The sequence below is a fragment of the Pyrgilauda ruficollis genome, unplaced genomic scaffold (assembly GCF_017590135.1).
Source record: "Pyrgilauda ruficollis isolate IOZ18807 unplaced genomic scaffold, ASM1759013v1 scaffold19, whole genome shotgun sequence".
In the NCBI taxonomy this organism is placed as follows: domain Eukaryota; kingdom Metazoa; phylum Chordata; class Aves; order Passeriformes; family Passeridae; genus Pyrgilauda; species Pyrgilauda ruficollis.
In genome coordinates, this window is record NW_024518095.1 from 1,637,072 (window position 1) to 1,653,274 (window position 16,203).

The window sequence follows — 16,203 nt, forward strand, 5'->3', positions numbered from 1 at the left end:
CAGTAAGCTATTTACTTCACAGTACAAATTTATTATTGGAAATAAACAAAATGTTTCAACAAAAATATATGGATTCTCTAGTGCTGCTGTGCCAGGATTTGCTAGCAAATAAAAATATAGGTTTGGGGGATATCTGTCGCAATATTAAAAGCCTTCTGATGGTAGCAGGGTCCTGACACTGAGTCTGTGACATTAGCAGAGGAGGATATTTTGCCTAGCAGCTGGGCAAGGCAGAACATCATTGACTGTGTTGCATAATGTACGATCTGTACATGACTGGTCTTGCGTGATACTCCGAAAAGAACTGCCCACACATGTCACAGATTTCGTGAACACTGATAGCATCAACTGTGTTTAAACATGTGTTCAGCTGCCTCCAACTCTGCATGTTGAGACAATCAGTTTTCCAGGGCTGTGAAATCTTGCATGCATGTCTGTAATGCTGTGACCATGAGATGTTATCACTCGTTAGTTTCCTGGCCAAAGTATGGTACAGGACTGATGATGAGTAATCCTGGTTTAATAGGAGTTGTCCTCTGCTCTTCCTCTTTAGATTCAGGAATTCACACAACGAACCAGGTAGTTGTGCTTTTTCTCCTTAACTCCTGATCATCTGCTCTAACTCTTTTTTTTGGTCAGAACAAATGTTTTACTGTGATACAAAGTTTTCAAACTTCTTGCATGAGGCTAAGGAAATAGCAGTGGCTAAAATAAAAGAGATTTACGATATGATAGATGCCTGCAGTGATAGTAGAAGTTTCATTTAATCACATTTTAAAAGTAGGTGTAACAAGATGCTCTTTTATTTACTTGCCTTTAAGGTGTTGGTTCTTGACGTCAGTTTATAGCACTATAGACCAATTTATATGGTCTGAGTAGACCATAAAACTTTGATCTTTTTGAAATGAGTAAATTCAGATTTTGTGGTGACCAGGATACTGAGTTGTGTTACAGCATAAAGATGATGTCCTCTCTTCTTTTTCCCCGAAAAGAATGGGTTTTGCCATTCCATTTATATAGAGTAACTTCAGGGGCTTGCTTAGTATTTTGAGAGATAATACCTGGGAAGTCATGTTGTCAGAAATTGCCCTGGCAAATTGCATCTACAGCATAGCTATTGAGAATAGGATGTGTCTAGAAACATGAGATAATTGATAACTGTTGTGAATTAAATTATACTAAAAATACTTAGTTATGTATTGTATTAAATTATACTAAACATAATATGTTTAATCTATGACTGGCCTGCTAGTGCAGAGTCCAGTAATTGAATTCTCCTCTTTTAAAGAAGATAGATTAAAAGGTAGATAGATAGATAGATATAGATATATGTAAATATATGAAAGAAAAAAAAATGAAAACATACTGGAGAATTTAGGTGCCAAATATTATATATCTGAGTCCATAACATTAAGAAAAAGCTTTTGAAGTTGATGAGCAAATCTCACTGCTGCTTAAATCCATGGGCATCGGGGAAATCGGTTTCTTTAGAAAGCAGAATGCTCATTTACCTGACTATGTGTGAAATTAGGTGCTGAATTGTAAGTATCCAGGTTGTACATACTGATCTTAGTGTAACCCTGCAATGATGTGATCTGCTGACCTCATGGTATCATGAAACATCATGAAATGGGAGAATTTGGAAAAAAGGAAAGAAATTTGTTTTGACAATTCCTATGTAATAAGATGATGTAAGATTTTCAGGATGGTGGAAAAATTATGAATTTTTAAAATCACCACAGTAAACAAACAACAAATAAAGCTTAGATTTACACACAAGAAATTCAGACTCAGGGAGAAGAGGACTAGGTTAAAATGAAGTCCGTTAAGAACACCTTGATGGCCAATATTTTTTAAAAGAAAAAACCAAAACAAAGCTATTGACATGCCTGAGGGCATTTCAGGAAGTGTGGCTGGAATCAGGCAGAAGTAGCCAGTTTATTTAAAATCTGATGTTATTAACACATCTGTAAGACCAGACAGATGCCTCACGTGGTACTCAAGACCCATCCCAGACTTCTTCGGGTAATTACATTACCTTTTGCAGTTCTGTAAAATACAAACAAATTCAATATTCATTAAACATAAATTAAATCAGTGAAAGCAGAATTTATCCCATCATTTACAAGGCTTTGGGTATTGCATATTCCATGCAAGTCCTAGATTGTGACAGTGCTATCGGCCAAGGCCATGCTATGTGCATATATGTTCAGTGGTTATTAAGTGTGCATGTCTTTAATTATGTGTTTATGGAGGAGTAAAGCTCCATAGAAAAAGCATTAAACTAATAAAATTAAATACACTGGAATTTCATGGTATAAATATAGCAAGACTTCCTGATCTGCCCAAGACAGGGAAGTCTCAAGCCTTGCTGGTGTGGCTGCTCCCCCTGAGCCTCCCCTGTGGCAGGGAGCTGGGCAACACCGCTGTGCCTCACAGGCAGGCTGTTGAGCTCGAGCTGCAGATGAGGAGAAAAGGCAAATAGCAGACAAAAATGTCAAAGTATGCAGCTCTATTAGCAGTCATGCTTAAACACATTCTGAGGTACCTGTGTGGTAACCTATTTCTCTCTCTGGTTTTGGGCTTCGTGTAGCAGCTGTCATTACAGTAATGAAGTGATTAGATCTGCTCTGTTGCCTAATTACAGGACTAGAAATGGCATGCGTTCCTGCAATCTAGTTAAGTACTCTATATCTGAATCCTCTGATTTCAAGGATAGTGTTTGGGAAATTATCTTTAGAGCACATAATTTTTTTTTTTAAGTGCACTTGATTGAAGTGAGGAGTCTATCATATTGTAGAATTATTGATTACATTAAGTACTTTGAACTTACACAGTGTTTTTCATCTCAACATCTCTTAGTATTTTGCTACAAGGGGCAAGTATTATTAGTCCCATTGCAAATTGAAAACTTGGGGGAAAAAAGGAGAATACATTATTCATTTAGGATTCCCATCAAATGTTACAGCAAGACTAGCTAGTTCAAGACTAGATACTCTTTTCTTTAATGTCCTCGAGAGGATGCAAGAGACCTTTTGTTGCAGTTCTTTAGGATAAAAGGACCTTCCGTGCAGGTCCTGGTGCTGTAGGTTTTGGGTACAAAATGAGACTGCTCAGAGTCTCCAGCTAGATACAGCACCATCAACTTTTATTTCCCAGAATAGTTCCCCACTCTTCATACACTTCTATACAGTCATATTAATGACAGAAGCACAGTGTTACAAGAGAGAAGACTTCACATGTCTCCCTTAATTACTGATATTTGCCTCTCAGAAAGGCTGCCTTCGTACCAGCTCCTGACATCTTTGGGATGGAAAACTAAACCTGCTCCTTATCAGCATCTGCTTTATTGTCTTCCAGCAGCTGTATATTTGCCCACCTAAAATGTATTTCAACACTGTGGGCTTAAATCTCTCTCCTGACTGGGCTTACATCCCTCAGTGTCCTGTGTGGGACAGTTGGTGTGACCAGAAGTTGAACATTTGAGTGAAGACTACCTGCCTTGTCCTGCAGCCTCTTCTGACAAATGTGTACTAGCAGAAGATGCTGTTCACTTAGCAATGCTTACAACTAAGTGTGTACCCTCTTACAGAAACAAGATGATCATTGTCAGTGGAACATACACAACTCAAGCTTTGGCAGAGGCTCTTCACACTGGAAAAGGGATTCAGTAGTTTTGATTCCCACTGCTTTCACTCATCTACAGGTCCCTCCTGTTTCACCATCTGTTTCATGTTGCTTAGTCAGAAGATGAAGAAAACAGGTAACAGTAACATTTTAACAAGACTGTGTCAGAGGTAAAATGCAATAAAATTTCAAAGACTCATGTAAGAGTCTAAATGTTGGTTTAAAAAGTGTATCCTGAGGAAACTGATATAGAAAAAGTTCTTAGAAGGTCAGAGTGCGACAAATGCTTTGCCAGTAGATCTGGTGTATAAAGTTCTGAGTAACCAGAACACAAAATATATATTACAATATGTAGGATATATAAATTTACATTATTATTTTATAGCTAAAATTTAGAGGTATCTAACGTATAATCTATATTATCTGATGCTACTATAGCTCTTATAATAAATATATTTTTTAAAAAATCCTGAGTATGGGTTTAGAACTTGTATTTCATTCAGGAGCTTGACTGTAATTTGCTAAGTATAACTAGTTCAAAACGGCCATTTGAAAATGCTGGCTTCCTAAAGCCTTGCCTTGGCAGAAGGCCATAGCCTGATCCTGCAAATTTTGTGCATTCAGGTACTGAAGTCACATTGGAAATATTGTTATGGGCTAGTGTACAAAGCCCAGTGTGTTTTTAGTATTATCATCATGGCTTAATGCAGATATAAAAGGAAGGCATAACTGCATTTTGCAAATGTGTTCTGAAATATTCATGTTCATCACAAATGCTACCTGGTTCAGGTTGTGGATAGTTTTCTAGAAGATTGTAGTCCAAAACTGCTGTTTTCAAAAAGAGTTGTGGTGCCAGTTTTTCAGAGTCCATCACCCCTCTATGCATGGGCAGAGGGGCTGTGAGAAGTGACCTCTTAGGCAATCTCAGTTAGGGTTAGGGCTGGCCAGAAGCTTCCTGAAGATAATGAAGGCAGGGAGATGCATAAAACAAATGCTGTGCTGAAGCACTTTCTGAAATTTTGTTCATAATGGAGAGTCCAGGATGTAGTGGTGTAAATAATTTCTCGGAAGTTACAAGGGCCCAGGGGCAAGGAGCAGTCCGTGCAGGAGCAAGGAACATGCCTCCCTACTAGGCTGTGGTTGCAGAGACATCTCATTTCCTTCCATTCAGGCTGGGGCACATCCTGGTCAGCAACAACATCATCCTGAGCCTTGAGCTCAGATCTGTTCACAGAAGAGCCGTTGCAAAGGCAGAAATGGGCAGGTGGTGCACAGGCAGCTTTGCTTCCCTGAAGCCTGAGCTAGCACTTTTATCTCATGAGAGCTGTCCACAACAACTTGTCTGGGACCTGACTTCCCACTGGAAGAGTTAGAACAAGAGATTTTTAGTCCCACCTCTTCTGTCCCCTTTGCGGACTGGGTGTTTGAGAGTCCCCACTGCACTGCTGTTTCTCTTCCCCAGAGCAGGACCCTCCCTGGGCCCCAGGCAGCCTCAGGGGGCACACCATGGCTGGGGCAGCACCGGGGTGCTTGGGATCAGAGCAGGGAAAAGTGCTGTCAGACCTGGTGAGGGCTGCCTTGTAACATGGGGGAACGGGCTGGTGATGCTAGCGTTGGGTAAGACTCAGAAAGGATGCTCTGTATGCTGACCTGGAGGGAGCAGGGCAGCTCACTGCAGCTCCCTGCAGCAGCAACCACAGCCCTGCAGGAGCTACACAGCTCTCTGGGTTATAAAACTGTATTTATTCCTGCATTCCAGGTAAATGGCACTGTTCTGCAATTTTGCTTGGGTTTTGCACTTTTTGTTTTTTGCATTAAAGTCTGTGGCTTAGTGCAAAGTCAGAATTGGGAAAATCTGGATGTTAAGTGGCAGATTTTTGACAGAGAAAAGTAGCCAAGCCCAGCCACTAACTCTTCTCCTCTCTTTTTAGTTGAGACAAGACAAATCCAGTCCCACAACTCCCCCCCAAGCCACCTAGTGCTTGGAGCATGCCCGGCAGAGGAAATGTCAAGATTTGATTGCAATTTTAAGAGTCTCAAATCAGGACCTTAAATGAAAGAAGGGATGGACTTTGAGGCATGCCCACTGCCCCAAACACAACCAGCAGCCTGTATTACAGGGAACCAGGAAACTAAAAATATGATATATCAGAACTTGACTCACGTGCATAATTCTGTTTGAAAATGTTTTGGGTTTAACCAGGGGAGTGACTGATTGTCAGTTGCTGAGAACCTCACCCTGTGCTCAGTAAATATTCTGCAGGCAGAGAGGCAGTGTCCGTAAATGATCAAGAAGCTCTTGAAGCTTACAGCACTATGCAGTTATTACAGTCTGAGCATTTTTTAAGCAGAGCAAATATTTGCTTTCAATTTCACGGCTAGCTGTTGCTGGCGACACACGTGGCCTCTATGGGCACAAGCACTCACTGGCTCATTGTTTGCCTTTTGGTTTCTGTCAGAAGAAGGGTTTGGTGCCAACGAGTAGTATTAGAAATACAAAATTATTTGCTCTTCTCTGACGTTCATCTAGTTTGAAATGGCTACTGATGCTTTTAATGTAATTTCTCACATGGATTAAACAAATATTTAATTTCTCATGTGGATTAAACAAACATGTGCCACTCACAACAAACCTTTCTGCTCATGACTCATTAAGCTGTGCTTCCTAACCAGGTAATCAATTGCCTGAAAATGTTGCGACAACAGAGTTGATGACCTGTGTAATGTGAAAACGAGGGTAACACAACCAAGGGCTGCCTTCTTCAGGCCTTTTGCACACAACAGTGCTGTGTTGGGACTTCTAAAAGTAGATGGATTTTTTCCTCATCATTTTAATCTCATGCTTGGAAAATTTTTGAATTGAAATTTATGTTCTTCCCCCTACCATTTTCCTTACCCTGTCTCCCTTTATTTAGGCTAACTTGCACCATAAATAACATTATGGCATGTTACATAATGAGAAAGGTGGAGCACCAATGTCATTAATTAGGGACAGACACAACTTTCCCTTTTACAATACCTTCAGTCCATATCTCTTTGCTAATTAAAAGACCACACTTCCAGCTCACCTGCATTGCCCCATATGCTGATCCAGACCTCATCCCAGTATGCCCCATGGACACAGGGCCAGTAAGCACACCCCGTACCTTCCCACATTTTTATGATGATATGAAAAATCTAGGTGGTCTATCTGGGGCTGTTTGAGTATGGATACTTACTGTGTGCTCTCTTAGAGTTTTGGAGTCCACACTGCATATTTGGATAATGAAATTAAATTTAAAAAAATAATTATATATATATATATAAGTACAACTATTTATTTATTTATTTATATACTTATAAACAACATCTAGTGTTGAACTGTTCTTGGAAAATATTAATCTACTAACAGAAGTGACTGTCATCCCCTTGCATTCATCTGGTCTAAAAATAGTGCGTCATACAGAATTCACTCGTATTTCATTCGTGAGTCTATAATTTTCTCTAAGAATTTATTTCTTGCTCTGGAAGTGTTTATTTTCTGCTATGCCAATGACGCTAGTGCTTGAAGTGTTTATGTCGTCGTCATGCTGCTGCAGTAAAACTTGCCCTTGTTTTTCTTCTCATCTGGATTATTCTGTGTTAGCACATCATGAGAGATGGCAACAAACGAGGACACAATTCATGGAGATGGGATGCACTAACACACTCTGGCAAGAAGAGGTTTGCACACTGAGTAAGGCAAACTTTTGAGTATGCGTGGCCATCTCTGGTAGGACGTAGAAGTAAACTTCAAAGCTTGGCAGAAGTAGAGGGAAGCTGCTCTAAGACAAATTGGGTGTATGTAAGTTTGGCCACACAGCAGAAAAGGTAGCTGGTACTTGCTCAGCAAAATGGAGAGATTGGATGAGTTTATTCCTTGAAGTGTGGGGAAAGGTAATGTATCACCTGCCAGATGTGAGAATGGGAAAGGAGCAGTCAGTGATGTGCAGTGAAACTTAGTTTCATAGCAAACTTTGGTTTGCTGCTTCTATTTCAGATCTATACAAGAGCTTGTGTTCATGCCAGCTTTTTTTCTTTCTAATTTTTTTTAAATTACGCCAATTCATTTAACAAAAGATGTAACCCCTACTTAACAAACCTGTCTTGTTTATTTCTTATGCCTTTTGGCTACAGTGATGCTACATTTTTTGATACAAATATGTATTGAATACAATTTATTTTGATATATTTGACAGCATATTCTCATCTGTCATTTTACATCATTCAAAGGAGATGGTATATTCTTGTGAAAAGGTTTATGGAGGGAGGTCACAAAATTAAATTGTGATTCCTATGATTTTAAAATGGACTTTTCTCAGAATATGTGTTCCTCTGCTACATTGCAGTTTTTCCACAGTCCTGTTTGCAATGTACAGAAAGGTTTCAATGTTACTTCTTTGACATCTAAATTGAACAGTCTTCAGTTTACTTCTGTTTCCCCTGTATTTGGTTTTGGATATATAGATTTTTCTCTTTTCTCTTTTGCTGTTCCAGGAGATAGGTATGCACCTTTCAGACAAGTGGGAAGTGATTTATCTTTGGTACAAATATGGTATTACATATAATGCTCTTATTGATCTATCATGCCTTTATTCTCAGATGTGCTTTCCTTGCAGAACTGTTTTCTGTGCTAAAGAAATGAGCAGCTGAAATTCTGATAATCCCAAGCTAAATCTTAATCAAGCTCATAAATCTAAATATAAAACTAATAGCAAGATGTGATCAGAGTTTGCGTATGTCAGCTTCATTTGCAAAATCAAATTCTGACAGGAAATGGAAAACAAGAAAATCATCCTCAAGAGGATCCTAATAATCTCCAAATTTGAGTATTTTTATCTTTATTCCTTTGATCCCCTTTAAGTATTGATACAATACATCAGGATGGTGCTTCCTATGCAGGAAACTTAAGAGACAGAACATAATGTTAAAAGGTCTTGTATTACACCAGAATGAACAAGAGGAGAATGAGAAGTGAATTTAAAGGAAATAGTTGCTTTTTCATAACTCTGCTACTTAGCAGCAGCAGGCAGGAATTTTCCTAATTTTCCCCGAAGTATGGGTCCCTAAGCAGTCAATGGGAAGGAAACACAGCAATATTGTTCTGTGTGCTCTCATATGACTCAGCCCAGCGGAAAAAGGCGGCTTTGCCTGCCTGCCTGAGGGGCCGGGGGAAGCTCCGGTGTCCGCAGCATCGCCGCTGCCGCTGCTCCACCGCTGCTCCGTCAGTGCAGGACACACGGCTGCAAAGCGTTCCCACAGCAGCAACACAGCATTCCCACAGCAGCAGCAAAGCATTCCCACAGCAGCCACCTTGAGCCAGCTATCGTCATCTGCCTGATTCTCCTGCTGAGAAGTCTCCTTCCAAAAGTGGCCATGGCTTCCCCGAAACACCTTCGGGTCCATTAGCTGAGAAGTTCCTTGAAACATTTACTGTGAAAGGATATCTGTGAGAAATTCCTTGACTGGTGCAGCCGAAGGAATGTCTGGGCATATTTGGAAGAGCCCATTAAGCTGAAAAAAATGGTGTGTTCAGAGGCCAAATGCCTGGAAAATGCATCCTGGTGGTGCAGTTTGTTTTTGCCATGCTGGGCCTTCCTGGCCATGCTGACGCCATACCCTCTCTTAGGGGTGCCATGCCTGATGAAACACAAGCAGGTATTTCAGCCTGGAAATTATCATGAGAACAGTTTTGGTAAGGGTTCAGCAGAGTTTGTAATAGGATTTGGTATCCACAGCAGGCCCGAGAGCTGGGGTAATTCTCCCCATGCTGCAGGGATTCTCCCTGTCACCTTTCTCAGCACATGTCCCAGTTACTTGCTTGTTTCAGTGCAAAGTCTGAGCTCCAATTTCTTTCTTTAGTTTCCAAATTAATTAATAGGAGGTCTTGAGAAAAAAAAAACTAGCTTGTTTTAGGCTTGAGTCCAAACCTACTTTAAAATAAGAATTAGTAAGTGAGACCGTTCCATCCACTTAAAGCATATACTTAATTTGGGTCCCCAGAACCCCAGGCACCATGCAAGGAAGACCAACTTTGTCTTTATGTTCAGGCAAGGCTGGAGCAAGGGCCGTTCCTCTCCTCCAGCAGCACTGCTGGATGTGGAGTACAGCTGCTTATGATCCTGCAATAAAAGCAACCTTAGGAGTGTAATAATGATGCTGTCAGGCTTGAAGATGGTTTCAATAATTTCCAGGCATTCTTCTGTGTAGAAAATTTGGTTAGATGATAAGTAAAGACCTTCACTGGATTTTGGAGTGGATTTGCAGCTCTCCTTCTGTTTGTGCCTCAATTAATCCTTCTTAACTTTGTGGTTGGTTTAAAAAGAGTGAAGGTAAATGTGTCATAACTAGTACCAATATCACATGAGATCACCATTGTTAAAACTATAAATCTCTTCAAAGCAAAGAATTTGTCTATTTTTGTGTCTTCCAGATAAGCGTACAATTTGGCAACAGCAACATGATCCAAATTAATTATTCAAAATCTAAACTTCTTGCAATTTCTCTGTTGCTATGATCTTTAAAATAATTCACCCCTGTCATGTTCCTTTGATGCAGCCAGCTATAAAGAAAAATGAAAATTTTCCTCACATTCCATTAACATACTTCTTTACCTTGTTATTCTTTTCAATAGACAAAGTTATCCTTCCTCAAAACACAGGCATAGTTCAGGCCATCTATTATGTTCCACAAAGGCTGTTTTTAAATCCCCAAGAACAAAGATAATTTCCTATGAGTCAGGAAAGGCAAATTCCTCCCTTCAAATGTGAGTATCACCATCAATCTTTTGGCCAGAAAAAATACTTACTCTCTTTTCCTTCCTATCTGGTTCCTGGAAAATTGCATCATTTCTACCATTAAAAAAAAAAAAAAAATTTCAGGAAGTGACATTTCTAACTCAAGGCCAGAACCTTGTTTACGACTTTGCAATTTTTATGACATCCTTGTGATTCAAAACATTGTAATTGACTGTGAGTAGAAAAGCCTGCAGCATCACTGGTATGTTTTGGTACAGAGTGACAATCTTAGGATCCCTCAAATATATGGCTCACTATTTCCCTAGGGAAAATACATTTTATATTTGTAGCACCAAAACACAGCAGTATAAACGCTTTTTACAAAGTGAGAGAGCCCTTTTCTGGAGAGAGGCACACACATGCCCGTGTATTTGCTCTGCAGCTGCTTGGGAGAAGGAGGAATGCTCTGCCTGCAGTTTGCCTGTAGGGCTGTTGTGGGGCTGCCCCAGCTGCTGCTGCCCAGCACATCTTGGCCACCCTGAGACACCTGGCTGTGCCAGGAACCAGTGCTTCTTTGTTTTCCAGGATTGGTTTCCTCATTGCCACCTTAAAAACCAGGACAGGAAAAGGTTTATGTATTTTTTGTCTAATAGTTAGAAACGAGTAAAGTCTGAAAAAACTTAGTCATCCATTTCTGGCTTATTTGTGAGTTATCCACTCTAAGAATCTGTGTTTAAATGGTGATGTGGACCTGTATGCTACTCCAATAAGCTACCCCCTTGATTTCACTGAGCTTATAAATACTGGCAACTGCTCACAGTCAGCAGGAAAGGTTCTGGCTTACAGTGATTTATTTTATTGCTTATGTTAATGTGCTAGTGGGATAGAAGATAGCCTTGTGGGCACAAAGTAACAACAGTTAAGTAATGATTCAGGTTGCCCTTGGAGACTGTCAACACATACTGCTTTCTCCACTATTTTTTTTACATGATTTCGAAATAATTCCAAATTATTATGAATACTTATTAACTGAGCTGCCTTACGGGCTGGGGTGGCTGATTTTCAGTTTTTCACACTTTCTGTTATATGTACCTCATCCAGGATTATTTCCACAAAGTCCTATTCCCCTTTCTGTTCAGGGAAGGCAAAGACAGAAACAAATAACCATGAAATCACTTTGGGATTTCTGATATTTTGCACAGGCATTCTTCTCATCTCCTTTTTCATTTGTTAGTTAGTCTACTTTCTGTCTTCTTCACCATTATGAAATCATTCTCCTTTTCTGTTTCTCTCCAGGCCTCTTTTCTCTCCTGTGTTTCTTCTGGTTGCTTTCCTCCCCTGTGACTTGTGCTTCAGTGACTCCCATTGCCAACTCCAAAAATGCAGTTGTTGTCTACATTTTCACTCCTGCTCGTGGGAGCCCTCAGTGACATTGACCTGACTGTGAACATGCTGGGAAGGGTGAGAAGAAAACCTGAGGGACCAGCAGACTCCACTGTGATGGGTGCTTGGCAAATGGTTGCGAATCCTTTGTCTGTGTGGGATAACTGGCTGCTGGCAGCTCTCATCCCACCCTTCAACCACCATGATCAAGCAGCCCTTTGGGTAGTACACACTTGAGTTTTTGTCTTGGACACCTTTCTCTTTTGGGCAGCAGCCAGCTCAGTGGCCGGATCACTTCTTTGCTCCTGCATCTGTCAGCTTTCTACATCGTCCAGCTCACTGGAAGGCTGCAAGGAAAGTGGGCTCATGGCTGAAAACAGCACTGGCTAATGAAAAAAAAATAAGCACAAACTGTTCTGAGGATTTGCAAGCCAGATCAGTGTGCAGGGCAGCAAGTAAGCATAGTCAAGCTGCCGCAGGACAATGCAGAGGAAACTTTGTTCAGTTACATTTTCAGTTATGCTCTCCAGTGCCAAAGGCAATCCATAGTTTAGTAATATTAATGCATCAGTTGGCTTTCATAGTCACTACCATGATATTGCAATATTTCTCACTGAGTCTTTCCAATATTCCTCCTCTTTTATATTTCTATAAAACATAGCAGTCAATTTGTCAATTTGGGTGGAAAGGACCTATGTACTTCCACTTGGAAATCTGTTCATCTTTACACTCTATAGCAGACATGGTGATATAGCAGACATGTTTAGAGCATGCCAAAATGTGGGAACTACTGCTTATAACACATTCTCTGGCAGTGGCTTTAACCGTGTGCTTCTGGGTTCTGGGCACACGCGTGGGGGTTGTTTTAAATGTGGTTCAGTGGATCATTTTAGAAGGGATTGTCCTCAACAAGGGGATGGGATAAAAATGCCATCTAAAGATTGTCCCAGGTGTGGAAGGGGAAAGCATTGGGCTGTTCACTGCTGTACCTGATACCCTGTCAAAGGAAAGGCTACACAGCTGGGAAACTTCCAGCGGGGGGCAGGTCCACGCACCCCAGAGAATCAGAAAAATGCAAGGCAAAACATTTGGCAAGTGTCCTGGTTTAGGGAAAATTTGGGAGAAAACTTCTAAAGGGGTTTCTTCTAGAAAGTAGATTTGAGTGGCCCTTCCCCCAAGTGGTTCAGGAAAATATTTTCTTGGAGAAAAGTGGAAAAAATTGTTTATTTAACAGGCAAAGCATTCGCTAGCACAAAAAAGATGAACAATATTAAACAATGAAACTTCTGTCTGCTTCGAAGAGATGACAAATTTAGAAAGCCCCTTTTGTGGGCTGTAGCTTGGCTCACTCAGTCCCTCTTGTGCTGGAAATGCCACGGCCCAGGCCCAGCCTGGTGGGCCACAGGTGCGAGCTGCTGGTGCTTTTCTTGGTGCTTGGTCTAGAGCAGGCTCAAACAGTCCTAAGAAAAAGAAAAATCACAGTCCAGGGAACTTCTCTGCCTCAGCTAGCTAAAAACTAACCAGAAGGAAAGGAGTGCTCTGTCTTGCTGTCTGTCCATCTGCAGACAACACAGTCTAGGAACAGGAATGTGGAGGAGTGAGTGCAGTGTTTGAAAAGAAACTACGCACTTCTTCCTCCCCCCTTTGCTCTCAGAATCAGTCTTAAAGGTGCAAAACTTATTCCTGGGCTAAATAGATGAATGGGGATACGGGCATCATAAAGTCACCTCAGGACATTCTACCCCTTATACCCATCTTGTCAGCTTACTACCAAAGCTAATATATCTTTTAACTCTAAAAAACACATACATTATACACACACACACACACATATATATAGTATGCAGTTATACATATAGACAATGGCAGTAACATTTAGTGAACAGTGATAGTTACACATAGTTCTCACTCAGCAATCAGATCTCCTTGAGGTACACACCGTGTTGTTCTATTTGTCTGAATTATCCAGTGTGTGCAACTTGGTCTTTGAGCAAAGACAACTCCATGAATGGGTTTGTCTGTATTTGAGGCAGAATTGATTTAAATTTTCTTCTTTAACAAACTTCTGACATGTACTACTGGGACTTTGTTTATTGCGTGCAGAGGTTCAGATTACAAACTCTTTGTTTATTGTAGGCAGGGGTTCAGATTACAGGCAGGGCCTGCTCGGTTGGTGGAACTTTGGGTGTTAACTAACTAGGTGGCCTTGTTAGATGTTACTTCTCTTTTGGTGTAACTTCCTCTCTGAGTCTTGTTGTTCTTTAATTTAAGAACCCGTTGTGCCACAGCAGCAGTAGATTTTTCATCTCACCTCTTCATGTTTTTTCTATTATCCTGCAGAAAGAACTACAGTTCAGCTCATGGAGGGTAACTTCTCTCCCTGTCTGGGGGACATCTACATTTGGTATTAGAACCTCTGATCTGTATTGCTGAGATTTGGAGAAGGTCCTCTTTAACCTCCTTCCTGAGTTTCTTGTAATTTTCCTTTGTCTTATCTTCTAATTTCTGCATATGTGTTTCTAAAGCTGCGATTCTTGCTTGTGTTGGGCCATGCACAGCATCTGCATACACTCAGCCAATCTTAACATGCACTATAGATGGCAAAAAATTCAAAGGGCTTGTTGATGCTGGAGCTGATGTCTCTATTATTAAAAGCAATGAATGGCCTAGTAATTGGCCCACAATCAGCCCCACATCAACCCTAATTGGGGTAGGAGGAATGCAGCACCCTAGACAAAGTGCTTATCTTTGTCCTTGGCCCTGATGGGCAAACTGCCTGGATTGCCCTGTTTATTGCCTCTATACCATGCACATTATGGGGAAGAGATGTTCTGGGACAATTTGGGACAAAAATAAAAATAAATTCAACCTCACTGGAGGGCCTTTTTCATAGGGGCCATTGATCAGCTCTTCCAAAATCAATACTGGATGTATGTAAACTCATATGGAGGACTGAAGGCCTTGTGCAAGTTGACCAATGGCTACTAAACTTAAAACAGCTTGTGGAAGAGCAGTTGTCCTTAGGCCATATCTATCCACCTTCTAGTCCCTGGAACACCCCTAAATTCTGCATACCCAAGCAAAATGGCAAGTGGCGTTTTATTAAAGGATCTATGGGCATTCCATACTTGCCCACAGGTCAAGCTGTTGCTGAGTGTGCCCATAAAATCCATGCTTGGAAAACAAAAAGGGGGGGAGTTGGGGTGCCCTCATGAAAGGCTAGCTAAAGCTTTGTATGTTCTCAATTTTTTAAATCGCGATGAGATGGGACAAACTGCATGTGAAAGGCAGTATCCTTTTGACACAAAGGCTCATCTAAAACCTCCTGTGATGGTGAAGGACTTACTGATTGGAGAATGGAAAGGACCACTGGACTTGGTGACATGGGTGAGGTGTGTCTCCACAGGCCATCATGTGGAGTGGATTCCATCAGGGTGTGTGCGGCCTTTTGTCACATCCTCCTGAATCGATGTGTGTGTAGTTACTGTGCTATAAGCCTATGTTACAGTTTTTGAAAAGTTGTTATAGTTATTATTGTTGTCACCGTTATTCATGTCTCAGGAGCTGTTTGTGTTTTTCCTAGTAGGTTTTTGTAGTTTAATAAAAATAAAGAGGGGGGAGATGTAGGATGTGGGGTAATGATTATTGGAGATTATTGGAGTGGCCCCATGGGAAAGGCACAGCCGCAGGCTGGGCAGTAATGAGTGAGGGGGAGGCAGCTGGGAGTGAGATTGTGATTGGTCGGAAGAACGTGTGGACGGCGCATGGCAGGAAGCTGATTGGATGGTAGGACGTGTGGGCGGTGGCACGGCGGCTGGGCCAGCCAATGGGTGCCCTCTCTCTGCTGAGCTCTGTTGAGTCTCGGTTCGGTTTCAGTCATGTCAGGTTAAAACTAAAGGTATAAAACGGGGCTGATTTCTACAATAAAGCAATATCCTTCAGATGCATAAGGGGGGTCCGTGCCACTTTGTTCCACACTGCTACACCGAGAGCTTGTAAAACCTTGGGAAAATTAGAGAAGTGAATGGTCTTAGGTGTCTGTAGTGGAGGGGGAAGGGAAAGCTACAATACATTATTGTGTAGAACAGTGAGAGCAGCAAAGCAGGAAAAATTCTGCAGAGGAACTTCTGTAGTTTATCTCTGTGTTGTTTAACTATGTATAATAACTCATTGTACACAGACAGGGAAAGCACCATTCCAGTAACTTCAGCTGGGAAAAGTCTGAATCACATGGGCAGCTTGATTCAGATAACAGCAGAACAGACAGAAACAAAATAAACTGTAAATGTACTTTAGATTCCATGTATTTAATTTACTCTTTATTTTTAAAAATAAGAAGACAATAAAATAGTCATTCTAAGGAGTTGTTGATGCTGTTTTTGGAAGGATTTTGTGTTTCTTTAATGATTCTGGATGACAGAGACTGTGTCTGATTCTT